General features: G+C 41.9%; 2 long non-coding RNA genes across 2 annotated transcripts; one reads left to right on the top strand and one right to left on the bottom strand.

Annotated features, from left to right (window-relative positions):
* The first annotated feature begins 238 nt into the window (after positions 1-238).
* LOC123627695 lies at positions 239-5,017 on the top strand. Its single transcript, XR_006731432.1, has 3 exons — positions 239-564; positions 4,580-4,715; positions 4,987-5,017. It is a non-coding gene; the product is annotated as an uncharacterized LOC123627695 (long non-coding RNA).
* Positions 5,018-7,827: 2,810 nt separating this feature from the next.
* On the bottom strand, positions 7,828-18,109 carry LOC123627697. Its single transcript, XR_006731433.1, has 3 exons — positions 18,058-18,109; positions 16,682-17,394; positions 7,828-10,383 (listed from the first exon to the last, which is right to left on the bottom strand). It is a non-coding gene; the product is annotated as an uncharacterized LOC123627697 (long non-coding RNA).
* Between the last annotated feature and the right edge of the window lie 15 nt (positions 18,110-18,124).

Genomic DNA, 18,124 nt, shown 5'->3' on the forward strand with positions numbered 1-18,124 from the left:
ACCCCACAAACTAAGTCACCGTGTGAAAACCTAGAAGTTTGTCCAGATTTCCCTCCGGCTGTGCCTGCCTCTCACCGCCCCTGGGTGACTTCCCCTCTGAGACCGGTGACCCCGGGCTGCCCCCAAGCTCCTGCCAGCTCTCGGCCTCTCTCCTGCAGCGTCTCCCCCTCTTCCTCCCAGCAAGCCCGCTCCTGCAAGCCAGAGATCCACACTGCAGGTCCAGACCCGTCCTGAGAAGTTTGCCCAGGTCTACCGAGTGGTTTCCAAATCCCTCAGCCCTCTCCTTCCAAGTGGGCTGCGGTCGCACAGGAAGGAAAAGCCGCACCAGACCTGCTCCCCGGTGACCTGGAATCACCGAGTCTTAGTGCCGAAAAGGACTTCGAGCTCCAACTTGCTGTCAAGTGCAGGCATCCTTCCAGAACTTCCCGGCCAGTGGACCTCCAGCTAGTTCTTGAAAACTGAGCATGGCGGAAATTCCTACTTGGGAGGCAGCGCACTCCGTTTCTAGGAAGTCCGAATTGTTGGAACACTGTTGTCTTCTACAGACTCGGACGTTACCTCCAGGTAGAAATCCATTTTATCCAGCTGTGGTTCTGGCTCTGTCCTCCTACGGCTCCCAGGCGGGGGTCAGGGTTAAGGGGGAAGTAACAGCTTTGGAATCCAACCCACCTGGGTTCAAATCCCTGTTAAATTAGTTAGCGTCTTGGCCTCCAGGAGGTGTTGAAGTCTCCTTTCTCCCCAACCTCTCTCTATCCTCAAGAAAGCGGAGATGTGCTGATTTGGAGGGGCAGATCCAAGAAGACCAATCGGTTCAGGTTACTCAAGTCCCTTAGTAGTGGTATTATCACGCAGGGCATGAACAAGTCTTTGTCAGCATAAACGATCGATTACATATTTTCTCTCCTTTTGCTTAGTGTGTTTTTCTTTACTTAAAGAGCCATGAAGCTGAGATTTGGGTATGGGTTGAAGGGAAAGGGAGGGAACGACACTGCTTAGCCATTTAGCATAGCTACAAGGCAACTACTACAGGATCTGGGGGCAAAAGCCCTGCTAATCGTAAAAGCTCAGGTTTGGGCTTGTCCTCTAACATGTAAGTGTCTGCTGGGTAACTGGCTGGGAGAGGGGGAGGCAGAAAGATACGATTTAGGCCGGGCGCGGTGGCTCATGCCTGTAATCCTATCACTCTGGGAGGCCGAGGCGGGAGGATCACTCGAGGTCAGGAGTTCGAGATCAGCCTGAGCAAGAGTGAGATCCCCGTCTCTACTAAAAAAAGAAAGAAATTGGCTGGACAGCTAAAAATATATAGAAAAAAATTAGCCAGGTGTGGTGGTGCATGCCTGTAGTCCCAGCTACTCGGGAGGCTGAGGCAGGAGGATCGCTTAAGCGCAGGAGTTTGAGGTTGCTGTGAGCTAGGCTGACGCCACGGCACTCACTCTAGCCTGGCAACAGAGTGAGACTGTCTCAAAAAAAAAAAAGAAAGATAATGATTTAGGGATCCTTGATGATCCATCAGTCACTGCTAACCTCTCGAAATATAGTTTGCCCATCTCTTCCATGGAGATAGCAATTCTACTTTACAGAGTTGTAAGAATTAAAAATACTACGTTAATGGTGAACACTAAGCTAATGACTTTCATTTTCGTCTGTGAAGACAGTGATCAGGGCTTTCTCTGCTTTTTCTAGACTAAATATGCCATCGTTCCTTCCACCACGGCTTACTTCCACGCCTCGCGCTGGAATCCCTTCTCTGGTTAAATGCCAGTGTAGCAATATCCCCATTAAACTGCAGTTCACAGGGTTAGAAACAATACCTCAGATTTTATTTGACCTCTGCAGATTTCAATGGAATAAAATTGTTGCCCTAAATACCCGCACTAGGATTTCATTAACTTTTTCATAGCCACGTGACACTTGGCTCTTATACACTAAGCACGAAGTTACCTAAAATTTCGTCAGCCGGACAAAGTTATCCACATTCTGTGAAGCCCTGTTCGGACTGTGAAATCTTCCCTGACCAAATGCTGCTCTCAAAGTACGCATTCCCCGGACACTGTGTACACACAGGGTCTCCCAATCGCGGTAACAGGGTCCCGGAGTTGCCATTAGAAGCTCCTTAATGGAAAGAATTATCTACTTCACAGGGACTGGCCTTTCGCTGGCAGCCAATCAACAGCCTTTGAACAAATGAAGTCTGCAAGGAAAATGCAGATGAGCCTTTTTCACTTTTTTATAATGCGGTAGTACAGAGTCTACACAAGAGATCACAGACTAACAGCCAGCAAGATGCATACGCCATCCAGATGTATTTTGCTTGCTAGAGACTCGTTTTAAAATTTCAGCTTCATACATCGTTTACAACTCAGTAGCCTACACACGAGATTATAGATGATGGATGGTTAGCTTCCCTGGCATTACTGTTAGAATGCCTTTGGCTGCAAGTAAAATAAACCTTAACTCCCACTGCCTTAACGTCAGGTATTTTAAAGGACCACATGGGTCTCATAAGATAGGAAGTGCCACGTTCGCCAGGTTTGATCACTCCAGTATCTGACTGGGCTGTTGAGGTCTCAGGCTCCTTGTGACTTTCTGTTCCGTTCAGACTGCCAGCACACGGCAAGACATCACCTTTAGACAGAGCTGCTCAGAGGAAAAAGAGATTTGTTCTTTCTGTGCCTCTTTTTTGGGCTTAAAGAAATCTTTCTCAGAAGCCTCTTAGGAGATTTCTCCTCAAATTTTGTTGGCCAGAATTGGGTCACATGCCTGTTCATGGAACATTCCCTGGCAGGAAGGGTCAACGTCCTATGATTAGCTTGGACTGATTATCTGGGGTATAATAAATGCTTGGGAAGAGATCGACCTATGGGTACTACACCTTGAAAATTCAAAAGATCTGGCAACATTGCAACCCAAATACCCACATGGCAACAAATGTCCATAGCTGTTTGAGACCTTAGACCTACAGAATAGTCCCCAATTCGCTATGGTGGCATCCCCACCTGGCCTTCGTAAGCATTTGAGTTTACCACACCTAGGTCATGCGTTAGCTGGCAACTTCATGCTAAGTTATGAGGTTTCATGGGTATTTCAGCCTACGGATTCTGGATGCTAACGATGAATGAGTAATTGTGTTAGTTATCTACGCATTGTAACAAATGATTCCACAATTTCGTGGCTTAAAAGAACAGGCATTGGTTATCTCACAGAGATTCTGGGGCTCAGGAATCTGGGAGTGGCTAATCTGCAGGGGTCTGCCTCAAGGTCATGAAGTATTTGTAATGTGGCCTTTTGTATTTTCCAAATGCTAAGTGTCTTGCAAATGCATTGTCAATTAAACAGTCACTTTACAGAAAACACAGGGTCAGCTCCAAGCAAAAGTGATTTAATTTCCCCACAATTAAATCTCCCTACTCTGCTTTATGAGCAGACGCATTCTTGGTCTATTACTTGTCTGGCTGCAAGAAAACAAAAGATTTTTATCCATGAATTCAGGTATCCAGATTCCTATTAGATGACTCCAGAGTGTACCGGCTGCCTGACAAGACTTAATGTGTCAGCCAGTCTGGAGATACTAACATTTGAATGGGGAGAGAAGAATGCATGGAACCGGCAAAGGATTTCAGGCACCCCCTGAAACTGAGTCCCAGGGGAGCAGGAAATCGGATAAGGAAGATAATTCCTGAAAAGATATCACTTGTAAAGCTGTCTGTATTAGAATGTTGCTAAAGACAAAGAAACATAAAACAAAACAAAAAACCGTCATGGTTTCATTTGATGAGAAGATTACCAAACTTTTTGGGTTAAATAATATTTGCTATCTGCAAGACAAACAACTCTGAGTATTTTGTAATGCAGTAGAATTTCCTGTCCAAGATATCAAGCTACATATATTTCCATTGTTTCCCTATGGACCCTCAACCAAACAGAAAAACCCGAAGCATCAAAAGGCTTATATGTATGCATCCTACAGCTGTGACAACTGGAAGCAAAATTTGCTGGTAGAGCTAAAATCAGAAAGAATTTCTTTTTTCCCCCTTCTTGCATAAAACAGTTACATTGTGAAGGCTACTTGCCCTCCTTTTGGTGCTGAAAGATTGATACCGTTTTGAAACAGAGACTCATTGGCAGTATTAATAGCAGAGTTGTGTAATAAAACAAACTCAGGGAGTTAAAACTATGACGCTACCCCAGACTTAGCCTTTATTTTTAGAAGGTTTAGAAACCTCTGTCCAGTGTAAGAAGCCTTTGCATATGACTTAATGTTCGTTGCTATCGAATAGTCATTAGAAAGATGCAATGTGGTCAGTCAACAAGAAAGACAGTCCTTGGCACAAAGCATGAGTTATTAATCTGTTGGAGACCACAGCCGAGGCTGAGCGGACGGACAACTTTATAGAAGATGTTGAGTTCCATTGAATTTGAAATAAGAAATCGTAATTATGAAAACACAAAAACCTGAAAAATGACATGAGTTTTAAGAAGATAAATAGTAATATGATTTTCAGTTTTGATCGTGATATATAGCTGTCTTTGGAGGCTATGATTTTGTGCTTTGTGATTTTCTATATGTTTTTGTTTTCAGAATATGTTTGATAAAGACCTTTAAAGAAGATCTAGGCTTCTTTATGAATTCCTGAATTAACAGGCAAAAAAAAAAAATTCAGAAAATTCCTTCTCCTCAACCTCAGATGGATCGTGCCTCCGGGGCTTCTGTGCAGGTTAGAGTTGGCTGCAAACGGTTTTGTTCCCTTTATCCCTGGCAGGTTTCCGACAGTTAACTTTTCCATCGGAAAAAGGGGGTATGACAATTTAGGTGTGGCCATTCATAAGCTGAATTGACTAATTTTTTTTAACATTAGTAAGTAAAATTATTCTCTGTATTGTCACTGTTATATCTGAATTAAGGGTTACTAGGTTGTCTGGTGGGTAGCACGTAGATGAACAACATCGGACATTATGTCAAATTCTACTCCCAATATTGTTCACTAGCTCGGATTTCTGCTAGTTCCTCTCTGAGTCACATCTGTGGATGACAATGAGCCCCATAGTGATGCTGTGCAGAGATGTCGTAAAGAAAAATGCCACGTTAGCTACTTCATAGGCACTCGACAGATGGTATGTTTTTGTTCTTTTTTTTTTTCTAGAAGCTTAATGTTTGCTCAATATTATTTAGAGGACCAAAAGTTTATTCCCTTCCAAAGCGTGTGTCAAGAAGCAGTTTCACAATCCAGACGGAAATGGATCTGGCCAGGAAAAGTTGTTATAAACCCTTGAGGACCTGCTAACCTCTAAGCAAAAAAATCTCACCCACTGTTTATTTGGGACCCTGAAGTCCAGTAAATAACGTACACTTAATTAAAATCTCAGCTGCTTTGGGAAGGAAGTGGATTTTCTCTGTCTTTCAAATTGGTAGGCAAAGGAATTTAGACCAAATTAAAGTGTTATTAAACTTTTGAAACACAAAAGAAATAATACTGCTAAAGACTAAATTATGTGCTGATACTTTTTTTGTATTCCCACACAGGAATTTTAACATTTTTTTACTGTATTAAAAATACAAAACACTTAGGCCATTCAATTTTACGTTATGGAGTTTCCTAGATATTACTTGAAGGAATTAATGAATGAATGAATGATCGTCTTCACCCTCTTCTCCACCATGTCTATATCTTATCAATTAATCACGGTCCTTTTTTCTTCCCTATAGATGTGCTGCTAGAGGATTCCAGCCCACAATGTTGATTAAAACAATTGCTTTCGGCTGGGCGCGGTGGCTCACACCTGTAATCCCAGCACTCTGGGAGGCCAAGGCGGGCGGATCGCTTGAGGTCAGGAGTTCGAGACTAGCCTGAGCAAGAGCAAGACCCCGTCTCTACTAAAAATAGAAAGAAATTAGGTGGACAACTAAAAATATACAGAAAAAATTAGCCGGGCATGGTGGCACATGCCTGTAGTCCCAGCTACTCGGGAGGCTGAGGCAGGAGGATCGCTTGAGCCCAGGAGTCTGAGGTTGCTATGAGTGAGGCTGGCACCAGGGCACTCTAGCCTGGGCAACAGAGCAAGACTCTGTCTCAAAAAAAATAATAATTAAAAAAATAATAAAATAAAATAAAATCTTTACTTCTTGCCCTTTCCTATTCTTCATTTTGGGTACACGGCTGCCCTCCCTAGGAGCGTGACTCCGGAATTAGACCCAGGGCTTCCCACCCAGACGTGGTCTTAGGAGGACACTCGTGAGCTGCAGATGCCTTCCTCTCCCCGCAACCCCTCTCCTCCCTCTCCCCGCAACCCCTCTCCTCCCTCTCCCCGCAACCCCTCACCTCCCTCTCCCCGCAACCCCTCACCTCCCTCTCCCCGCAACCCCTCACCTCCCTCTCCCCGCAACCCCCTCACCTCCCTCTCCCCGCAACCCCCTCACCACAAACACCTGTGAGGCTCTTGGCGCTCCCTGGTGGTACCAGTTAATCCGACCAATTCCTTTGTGCTAGTCTAAACCCTCGGGGCCTCTTCCCTATCTCAAAAAGCAAAGAGTCTAAACTGTGGCTTTCTAGAACTGTCCACTGGGCTGTGCCCCCCCAGGGGGTGAGGGAAGCGGTTAAGATTCCAGAGCAGGTGAGAGGTGAGGGGAACAGCAAGCTGGGATGGATCCTTTGATGAGCTGCTTGTTGAGCAGTTCAGAATCTTCTGGGTGTGTGGCCAAAGAGTTTGATAAAGAATCAGCTCAAGAAAGTCTTTTGGGGGGAAAAATTAAGTTGCCCACTCGATGCTTTTGATTTCCTACAGTGACTTCGAAACATCTGCATTCCCTGTTGTTTATCCTCATTTTTACAGTCCTTTTTCCCAAATGCCCTCTTCCCTTCCCACACCCGCTTCAGTGGTATTTTTTCTACACAGCACACTCAGCCTGAAACTGTTCTTCCCCTTCCCTCGTTTCTATTTTCCTCTTCCACATTCATGGTCTATCATTTTTGCAAACCCCTCTTTTGAAATCTGTTACTTGTATACTGAACGTGCCAGCTCTGAAATTTCCACCCCCCGGGAATGGAATAAAGGGAAAAACATGAGAAAGGGAGATGAAAGAAAGAATCATTGGATCTGTTTCTCATCTTCCTCTGCTGGGCTCAGGGAAAGACAGAAACCAGGCTCTCCCTCGACAGGAAAAACCCACCAACCGGGAGGTTTCCTCAGCTCCCTTGAGGATAAAGCCTTAATTATCTGTCCATGGTCATTAGACTCTAAAAGAAATACTTTGTCTTTTATTCATGCAGGACTCTGTTAATATCATCCTTCCTATTATTGATCATAATAAAAAGAAACAATGACATTAAATATGTTCTTTTTTATTTAATCTTCTCTAATCTGGCCATATCATTTTTGATATCATTAACAAAGGGTGGTATAAAATGTCAACTTACTAAAAGATTAATAAAACTATTACGTCTTTTAGTTAGGCCTCCGGTTGATAGTTTAATGTACTAGAGAGAATAGAGAGTTGCTATGAAAATTATTTATGACAAGATAACTTTTGCCACAAATTTATAATGATATTTACAATATCAGCTGTCGGTGTGAAACAAACACTTTGAGATTAAAATTGCAAAATATGTGTGGTGTGATGATGAGATTTTCACTGCATTTTCACCGTAGTTAACATTTGGTCTCTTGGTCTGCTGAAAGTACAACCAAGAGGCAGCCTTTGTCTCCGTCTATAAACAACTGTAGAACCTCAGTGTGTTTCTTCGAGCTGTTGGGGACCAGCTTGTTGCCTAAGAGATTTAGGTTACCGGCGAGTGAGGTTTAGTTAGTATAATAATGAGGGCACAAGGGAAATTTTCAAAAAACAGTTGGGTTTTAATTAGATAATGTGAATTTAGCTAAGAAGAGACATAGACCACAAATATCAAAAGACAAGAGCTAGTGCTGTGTCCTCACAGCACCGGGGAGAAAGGGAGTAGGAAACAAACAAACATAAATGTGAAATAATTCAACCTCGGTGCCAAAACAGTACACAAATCTCTCTATTTCATTAAGAGAGGTTTCAAATAGTACGATAGGGAATCAGTTATATTTTAGAAAAACACTGACTATAAATTAATGAATAAATAATTCTAATGGAAAAATCATCAAGCACTGTTCCGACCCGTGGCTTGAAAGTCTGCCTTTTGTTTTGTGCCATTTGGAAATAACAGGGCCCACCGTTTAATTAATTGCTGGTAAAGATAAATCAACTTAACATGTGTTACCTCAATTAATCAACCCAGCAACCTTTGCAAGACAGACGTTTTCCCATGAGGACACTGAGCTTTAGTGAAGGTGACTGTCCTTTACGGGGTGACACGGGACCAAAGTGCTTGTCTTCACCTCGGTCCTCTGTGGCCACCCTGACTGCAGGGAGGTTTCAGGCAGTGAGAAGGTCGCAAGATTTCCCTTCATCTGTGAGCTTACTAGTGAAAAGCTAAATGAACACAAAACTACAATAGCACAGAGGTTTAAAAACACCGAAACAAAGCCAGTGGATTTCGGAGTCTGAGCTTTGTTGGTTTCTTGGTCGGTGATGATGAACTTCTGAGCCTCTCAGCAAGACAGAGACATTTGTAGGGGAAAATATGTCAAACGTGATAATCCTTTGGACTGTTCTTATAAAATATAGCCATCCCTCGCAGACAGCCACAACACTCGTCTCGACCTACACATTCTTTTTAAAAGACATCATGGAGTGCAAATAAAGCTACAAAATGTGTTACTCGGGGCAGAAATAGAGTCACAGTTGTTACGGCCAAATTAAAGATTCCCCTAAGATCTCTCCTTTATTGACAATATCGGTACACAGGGGCATTACAGCCTTCGAATAAAGTGCTGTTTTCTCCACCTAGAAGATTTGGTGGGAAATAACTTTGGAAATTGATGTTCTTTCTAGTTAATGTTTACAGATACTTTGGTTTTTTTCTTAACACCCTCTCTGCTCTGTTCTACAATGTGTCTCGTTCCTGCAATTATTTGTTGGCCTCTCTCCCTTGCTCCACTGTGGACCGGTGGCCAGTGGGGCTTTGTGTGTGATCCCTCCTTGCGCACCCAAGGTGTAAAAACGATCCATGAGTTTATAAGGATACTAAAAAAAAAAAAAAAAAAGGAAAAAAAGGGAGAAAGAGAAACAACTCTTCAGAAAAGGATGTCAGACAACGAACGTAGAAGGGCTGATAGAATCAGTAAATCTCCGTCTTCCAACCACGAGCACAGCCGTGTTCAGGACAGGACTATCAGTGGACGCTCAAACCACTGGGTAGTGAAAATATTGTTGGGGAACAGGATATTCACCTTCAAAGAATCAACCACACATTTATTATATAAATTATCCAGAAAAAAGCGTATCTTTTACAATTAAAGAAATCTGGCGGACACACCTTAACCAAGTGATAAAAATTCACATCAACAATAACTGGACGGATTCTTTCTTCTCTTCTCCTTTCTCGTGGGAGATTTCTTTCCGCATCCCAGGCAGTGGGGATCGTAGTGTGGCCAAAGCCAGGCTTTCTTACTGGACTTTTCTCCTTTGCTCCATTGTCCTCCTTTTTTGCTTCCCCCTTATCCTTCATCAGGCTGAATTTCACATGGGAAGGCCCGGGAATTTGGTTACACACAGAGAAAATTGAAAATAATGGGAAAAGGAGTACAATATGGAAAGAGGACATGCTGGAATAAATCCCGTGGTGTTGGATTGGAAATGGAGATATCTGTGTAAACTCATTGTTTTAAATAAATGGACAGTTTAACATGTATGTTTGGATATGACATAGACATGCTAGAAGCAGAAGCAAATGCGCGTGTGGTTGTATGTGTAGCTGAATATCCATATCCTATCCGTACACATATATTCATGGCTTGATCCCCCGAGAGGTCTGAGAAGTAAAGAAACCCCTTTAGCAATGAGCACACCTAGCGCCCAGAAATTTTCTAGAAATTGTTCTCCACTAAATGGAGCCAAAGAGTCTTTGGAGAAATGGCTGATGCCAGGGCTGGGGCAGGAACGCTGTCTTGTTGGGCAACTGGTGACATATCAAAAGAACACAAGAACGAGTTTGAAGGGGCTTCCCTGGCCAGGTGAGACAATCTAACCAGGTAAATAATCAAGGCGAGGTCTTGAGGTTCCCTGAGAAGCCGGTGCACAGTAGTGGAGGGTGGAGAACTCCAAGAGGACCTGACCACACACGTCCTTCTCAAGTGGCCCCAGCAGAGCTTCGCGTCCTCAGCATGAAGTGGGTGCATGTCGCTCCCCAACAGCCCGAAGAGCTGCGGATACACTGGAGACAGCGTGAACTAGCAGACATGGCACCAGGAAGTGAGGTCAGAAACCAAACCGACAAATAACGATGGTAATAGATAAAAACCCTTTGGATAAAGTAGAAATTCATGAGTCTATAATGATATTAATTAATTAGTTAATTAATGGGCAAAAAGGGTAATCTCTATTGTAGAATGCCACCATCTGTAAAGCATTGCCAATTGGCAACCACTGACTCAGCCATCTTAATCAAAAGACGCTAAAACGGATGCGTGAGAGTATGATGGGGAATAAGATATTTACAGAGTCTCAGAGTATTTAGTTAATTACTTATTAATTAGAGAAAACTGGGAGACACCATCTTAACCAAGTTTTCAAAGTGAATATCATCAGATAAAAGACACAAATTGACATCTTGTGGATCTTGCTGGGATGCACTGAGGAGATCACAACATCTTTTATGTGGTATTTCCGTCAAAATGCACAAACCAACAGAAAGTATCATATAAAACCAATGGAGGGACTTTCTACAAAGCAAGTATTCAAAGTAACAAGAGCATGAAAGAGAGAGTAAGACTGGGGAAATGTTTTACATGGAAGGGGTCTAAAAACATGTCAACTAAACATAGCACATGATCCTGGATCCATAACGGACATTATCGGGATGTTTGGAAAAATTTTAATGGGTCCTGTGGATTAGATGATGATATTGAAACAAGGCTAATTTCGTGATTTTGATGGTTGCAGTAGAACTTTGTAGAAGGGTATCATTGAATAAAGAAAACACACACTGAAATATTAAGGGGTAATATGTTATCGTGTCTGCAACTTATTCTCAAGTGGTTCAGAAATGTTAACACAGAATCTGGGAGGTGGGTATATAAGAGTTTTGTGTATATTTTGGAAACTTTTAAGCAAATTTCCAATGACTACAATTATTCCAAAATGCTAAGTTTAAAAACAGTAAAAGTGGCCGGGCGTGGTGGCTCACGCCTGTAATCCTAGCACTCTGGGAGGCCGAGGCGGGTGGATCGCTCGAGCTCAGGAGTTTGAGACCAGCCTGAGTGAGACCCCGTCTCTACTAAAAATAGAAATAAATTATCTGGACAACTAAAAATACATATAGAAAAAATTAGCCGGGCATGGTGGCGCATGCCTGTAGTCCCAGCTACTCGGGAGGCTGAGGCAGTAGGATCCCTTAAGCCCAGGAGTTTGAGGTTGCTATGAGCTAGGCTGACGCCATGGCACTCACTCTAGTCCGGGCAACAAAGTGAGACTCTGTCTCAAAAAAAAAAAAAAAAAAAAGGCAGAGGGGAAAATTTTATTTGAAATGTCAAAACACATAACCATGTATTTTATAATTAAAAAAAAACAACCACAATGGAAGTTGATATTTAGGACCAAATGAAAATGAATTTACTTTTTGGAATTTTAAAAATTCCAAATTTGTGGAGTATAACTATGATGATAGTTGGAAGAAATTATAAAATTTTTAATACTTATATTAGAAAATAAGCATATATGTCATTTGTGCCAACATGTATGAGTCTGGAGAACATGATGATAGGTGAAATAAGTCAGGCACAGACAGACAAATATCATATGCTGTCATATGTGAAATATAAAAATTGGACTCATAGGAGAAGAGTGTAGAATAGTGGTGACCAGAGTCGGGAATGAGGGCTTGGGGAAGATGTTGGTCAAAGGACACAAAATTTTGGGTAGACAGTAATATAGTAGGTTCATGAAATCTACTGTACAATGTGTGACTGCAGTTAATATGTTATATAAGGGAACTTCAAAAAGTTCGTGGAAAATGCATATAATGAAAAAACTATACATGGATTTCAATTTTTTTGCACCAAAATAAACTCATCCTAACTTGTGATAACATGTCTGAACAGGATCCAGTTTGAGGCACTAGGAAGGACAAGACATCAGTTGGAAAAAAGCCACTCTCAGAGCAACGTGGATTCTGCTAAAAGAGAAGCAAGAACAAACATCGAATTCAGGGGTGGAAGACTGGTGAAACCATTGATGCTTTAAAGAAAGTTTAGGAGGACAAGAAATCATCTAAGAAATAGCAAAATGATGAACAATGATGATTCCCTGCTTTATTCTATCTCCAAACTACTCTTGGCAGATGTGTTAGTAATTAGTGAAACAGCTAAACAGCCACAGTGAGACAGCGTAGAGGCAAAACGCTGGCATACGCCCCAGACGGGACAGCAAGCCACTGAACAGCTTCGGTCTGACTGTGGGGTAGATATAAATTATGCCTAACAAATCCCTTCTGCTCAGGCCTCTCATTACCTCATGCAAAATGCATCGTATAGAGCAAGTCTTCCCACAAATGGCTCACAGTGGAGGATGCGCTGGAGTTTCTAAATGAATTAAATGGTCTTAAGCACAGAGAAAAGAAGGTAATTAGATGCCAAATGGTTGGCCAGCATGAAAGTCTTGAATAGCTCTTCAGAGACTCCCTTTACGTTATCTCTATTCCTATAAAGAAATGGTGACAAATCAAATGCATCCCATCCACAGAAGGCATTTTACAGTCACGCAAGTGTTCCTAAATGGCAACGTAAGTGGAAATCAAAATTTTTTACCTTATGTAGTCACAACCCACATTTTCTCAACGAGCAGAGCTGCCTGTTGGGTTTTTGTAGTGAGTGTTTTCCTACTTTCAATCTCTGAAGACATGAAATGTTTTTTTCTTGATAGCCCAAGAACAATTTTCCTAATAGACTTCCTAAAATTTTTACTCTAAATTTGCAAAAATATTCTTACTTCTGTGTGTGCATGTGTGTGTCTCAAGAGGGGTGCGACAAGTCCAACGTTGAGAACGTAAAGATATGTTACCTGCCAAGATCTATTTCTTCTAATATATCACAGTTGTTATATTCAAGATCCCAAAATTTATTTGGAGAACTCAGTATTTTGAAAAACAGGAGAGCCAATTGTAAAAACAATTGCAAAAAATTTGAGTATAAATGGTTCAAGGTTCAAAAATCACGGCCCAGTGTCAAGGGTGATGGCTGACAGGACAAAATGGTACAAAAACAAGATTTAATCTCAGGCCGGGTGTGGTGGCTCACGCCTGTGATCCTAGCACTCTGGGAGGCCGAGGCGGGCGGACTGTTTGAGCTCAGGAGTTCAGCACCAGCCTGAGCAAGACCGAGACCCCGTCTCTACTAAAAAAATAGAAAGAAATTAGCTGGACAACTAAAAATATATATAGAAAAAAGTAGCCGGGCATAGTGGTGCATGCCTGTAGTCCCAGCCACTCGGGAGGCTGAGGCAGGAGGATCGCTTGAGCCCAGGAGTTTGAGGTTGCTGTGAGCTGGGCTGACGCCATGGCACTCTAGCCCGGGCAACAGAGTGACACTCTGTCTCAAAAAAAATAAAATAAATAAAATAAAATAAATAAAGTATTACTGCTAGTTATAAAGTAAGTACAAGGCTCTTTTGACATTTTTTAATCCCTTAAAAAACGCTACATAATTAATCTTATCAAACTATACGCAGTGCAAGTTCCAATTTCTTTGAGAAAGATAGATAGGATTCTTTCAGAATTAGAGTTATTACTATATCCTGGATAAATTAGCAATCCGTTTTCCAGTTCTACTATTTTGTTGAGTTCCATGGGGTCTTAAGTAAATGAATACCAATAATATCAGAAACTTTTTTCATTTCAAAATAAGAAATGTGTCTGTAATGCTCTATTTATAAGCTTATTAGTTATATTTTTTACTAAAATTTTGAGGCTATCCTGAGATATCTAAAAGTCATAGTCTGCAGACATAATTAAAAACAATTTGAGACAATTCTTCAGCCTCACTAAATTCCAAATTTATCTTTAGATTTCACTGCCACACAATTCCAAAAATTAATTGGACATGTGTGATATAATCCTCCTAGTATCTCCAAGAATGTGGTATCCTGCGTGGCATGAAATCTTCTGATGCCATCGTGTGATGAGGGTGGTGTTCCACACCAATATAGACACAACAATCAAACAGTACTTGTAATAAATAGAAACCATTTTACATAGCATCTGGGTGAGGTCAGCTTGTATTATGTCCTTTTAACAGAACAAGAAGCTAAGCTGTCCAGACCTGTTCGGACTTGCCTAGAGCAAGTCTTAGAATTACTGGTGAAGCTGAGGGTGGAAGCTGACACAGTTTTTGGAGTTTGTGACAACGCAGGCCGGGCATCGTCTCCTGCAGTTAGAATGGAGATATGCCTGAGGTGTATTTTGCTCTATCTGGAAATGGGACAGGGAGAGAAGCCTTAACTCCAAAGCTAGAACTAAATTTTGACCTCATATTTTGATTCTCAAACTGAGACTAAAGCTTAAATAGCCAAATAACTGTTTCTAATTTAATAATTTAATAACGGCCAGAAAAGGCATGGAACACTGCTCAAGTTTTCATCCAGAGACAGGGGAAGAGACAGACCCACAGAAAGGGTAGCAGAAGAAAAAAAATTAATTTGCTTTATGATTTTACTACGAGTCCTGCTTGTTCAGTATTCTAAATACAAAGGTCACCTTCCTATACAGCTTAACACAAATTTTCTGTGTGATACATTAACATATATGTGTGTGTGCACACGTGTACATACACGTACACTATGTGCTTTTTCCCACTGGTATTAATACAACAACTCCCAATCTAGACTTAGAAATGGATGTGGTATTGCTCCTTCATAATACGAGTTCCAGTTTTCCTGAATACAGCACGACAAACGTGAAACCATGGCTTGAGCTTTGGCTTGAGATAAGTCTTGCCATATGCAACGTACAGACATGAGAGAAACAATAAAACTAGTACAGTTGGAATTTAAGTTGGAATCCAGTTCCTATCCAGGATGAGATGTCCAGTTTTTCCCTTTCAGTTGAGCTTTCCAAGCTCCTGTGCCCACCAGCCAAAGCTGTTTTCCTCAGCTAAATTTCACCAGAATCAACAACAAGCTTTTGTTTATTATACATTTGATCCATAAATGGATGGGAGAAAAAACAGTAGATGTAAATTCAGATCGGAGGGAATTCTGAACAACCCATGGCTGGCAAATGAACCCTAATTTTGCATCACTCCTAAGTTACCTGATATAAATCCCCAGAGGAGAATGTTGGGAACCCAAAGTGAGCAACAGCTCCAGAGATTTCTTTTGGATGTACTTGTTCATAATCTGAAACATATTTAGTACGATAGCCACAGTTTGCTTTTGTTATCTTTCTTTTGAGCATATATACACAGATTGGCTTCTATATTCAGTTGTAACTTTATTGTTTGGGGTAAAAAATATAGTGTTTGCGGTGACTACAGTAATGTGCCATATATTGTAAAGAATATATATAACTAAATCCATTTTTATGGTGGTTTGGTATAAAGTAACAAAAATAATTTTTAGTATTTTTCTGATCCAAATCTCTAGAGTAACTCATCATTTTCTGTAATGCATAGAGATACAGTGACCAGTTAAAGAAAACAAATTATAAATCCAACAAATTAGGGATAAATTACTTTCATTTTAAAGGTATATTTCATTTTACTAAATCCTTTATCCCCCAATTCTTTAAGATTGTTGCATTATTAGTGTTTTTAAAATAGGAATAAATTTACAGGGAAAATTTCAGGAATTGTATATAATAAAAAATTTTATAGAAAGTAGTATTTATATGCATGTCCTCCTAGTTATAAGTATACTTAAAGACTGTTACTTTTCTCTCTTTTTTTTCTTTTTTATTTTTTGTCAGTCTTGCTCTTTTGTCCAGGCTGGAGTTCAGTGGCACAATCATAGCTTCATAGCTCACTGCAGCCTTGAACTCCTGGGCTCAAGTGATCCTCCCACCTCTTTCTCCTGAGTAATGAGGACTACAGGTGCACGCCACCACGCCTAGCTAATTTCTTTTCTTATTTATTGTAGAGATGGGGCCTCACTATGTTGCCCAGACTGGTCTTGAACGCTTGGCTTCAAATGATACTCCCACTTCAGCCTCCAAAAGTGCTCAGATTATAGGCTTGAAATGCCACACCCAGCCCCTTTTCTCTCTTTTTGATGGTTTAAGTGCTTTAAAAATGTAATAAACATTTTTCACAAACTTACAATTCCTTTTATAAGAGCACCTGATCCCATTCGTAAGAGCAAAGCCCTTAAGCTCAATCACCTCCCAATACTGTTGCCTTGGGAGTTAAGTTTCAACATGAACTTTTGGAGGAGACAAAAACCATTCAAACTGCAGGCAAGATGGTGGGGGACATTCCAGTAAGATGTTCAATAGGCAGTTGGATATACAGATGGTCCCCAACTTACAATGGTTCCATCTACAATTTTCTGAACTTAAGATGGGTTTATTAGGTTATTATATTCATTTTTTAACTTATGACGTTTTTGACTTACAATGGGTTCTCAGGATGTAACGTATCGTAATTTGAAGAGCATCTGCATAGGTTTGGAGTCGTTCCTCTTGAGAAGCAGTTTATGATGTTGATCTCTCAATTACTTCCTTATAAAAAGTGCCTAGAAGTGAAATTGCTTCTTCAAAGAGTATGAAATATATGGGAGGACTTTCCATATGTTTTTCCTTCTCTTGCTACCACACACACTCCCTCGTGGCCCTTATGTTGCCAGGATGAACAGATGTTACTGATGGGTAGGTACAGTACCCTACAGGTGTGCTGATGTGGTCTGGTGCTTTAAAATTCATTAGTTTAGGGAGACAGAATTCAGAATGATATCCCCTTCTTTGTAAAAACTGCAACAACCCTCTGCTGGATTCCAGGGGCTTTGTACATACTGCAAGGCAGTAGACACCCGCATCTTTATCAGCCCAGCTTCTGAGCAGGAAAACGGAAATAATAAGTATTTTAAACAGACCCCATTTGCTAGGAGAAATGGTTACACGGGTGTGCAAGGTTAGAAGAGCGAAAGGGTAGGGTAAGATTAAATGCAAAATTCTTGACTGCAGATGGAGCAGCCCTGCAGCTGGTGGGGCAGGGGGTGGAAGTGGCATCATCAGAGCCCAGGAGCAAACTCACTGTTGGGGGCGAGACATCAAGGCAGGAGAGAGGAGAGGCTGCTCCAGCTCTGGACTTTGTAGGGTAGCGGTTCCCCTGGAAGCCAGAAGCAAAGCATAAAGTAAATGAAGAACCCCCGCCGCCCCATTCTCCCGACTCTCCAAACCCAGGCCATTTTAGTAGGCTGTTTGTTTCAGCTGGGACAAATGTACAAGCAGAAAAAAAAAAAGGGTCCACTGGCTTCTACCCTCTAGGACACAAACCCAGTAAAGACACGCTTAACTATCACCCATTAGGGAAATGGGAAGGGAAGAATCCACAAAATGCATTATGCTAAAACAGGAGCCATCTGAAGGGCCCGTGGGGCGTGGAGAAGATCCGGGCAGGTGCAGTGGTGGTTCCCCGGTGGAAAAAAAAACTAGTAATAAAAAATCTTAATAATAAACACTTGCTTGGCGCTATGTGCCAGCGCTGCCTATTCTTTCAATTTTTACAACTCTGAGGCAGACACTCTTATTGTACCCATTTTACAGATGCGGAAACTGGGGCTCCCTTCCGTGGTTAACCGGACAAGGCCACTCGGCCGGCGAGCGGGAGCCCGGGTTCGAGCCCAGTCTGGGGTCTCGGTAGAGGTCAGGGCTGGCGACCGCGGAATTGATGGAAAAGGGAAGCAACACTCTGGAGACACCGGGAGGCACCAAGGGAGCCCGACATCCCGAAAAGCAGGGGTGACAAGGCCGGGGGCGGCCGACGACCCACCGTCGCCGCAGCGTCCTGCTTCCGGCCGTTCCTAGCGGTGCCACATGGCGGCGCCCCGGACGAGGCG

Source organism: Lemur catta, chromosome 26 (genome assembly GCF_020740605.2).
Source record: "Lemur catta isolate mLemCat1 chromosome 26, mLemCat1.pri, whole genome shotgun sequence".
Classification (NCBI taxonomy): domain Eukaryota; kingdom Metazoa; phylum Chordata; class Mammalia; order Primates; family Lemuridae; genus Lemur; species Lemur catta.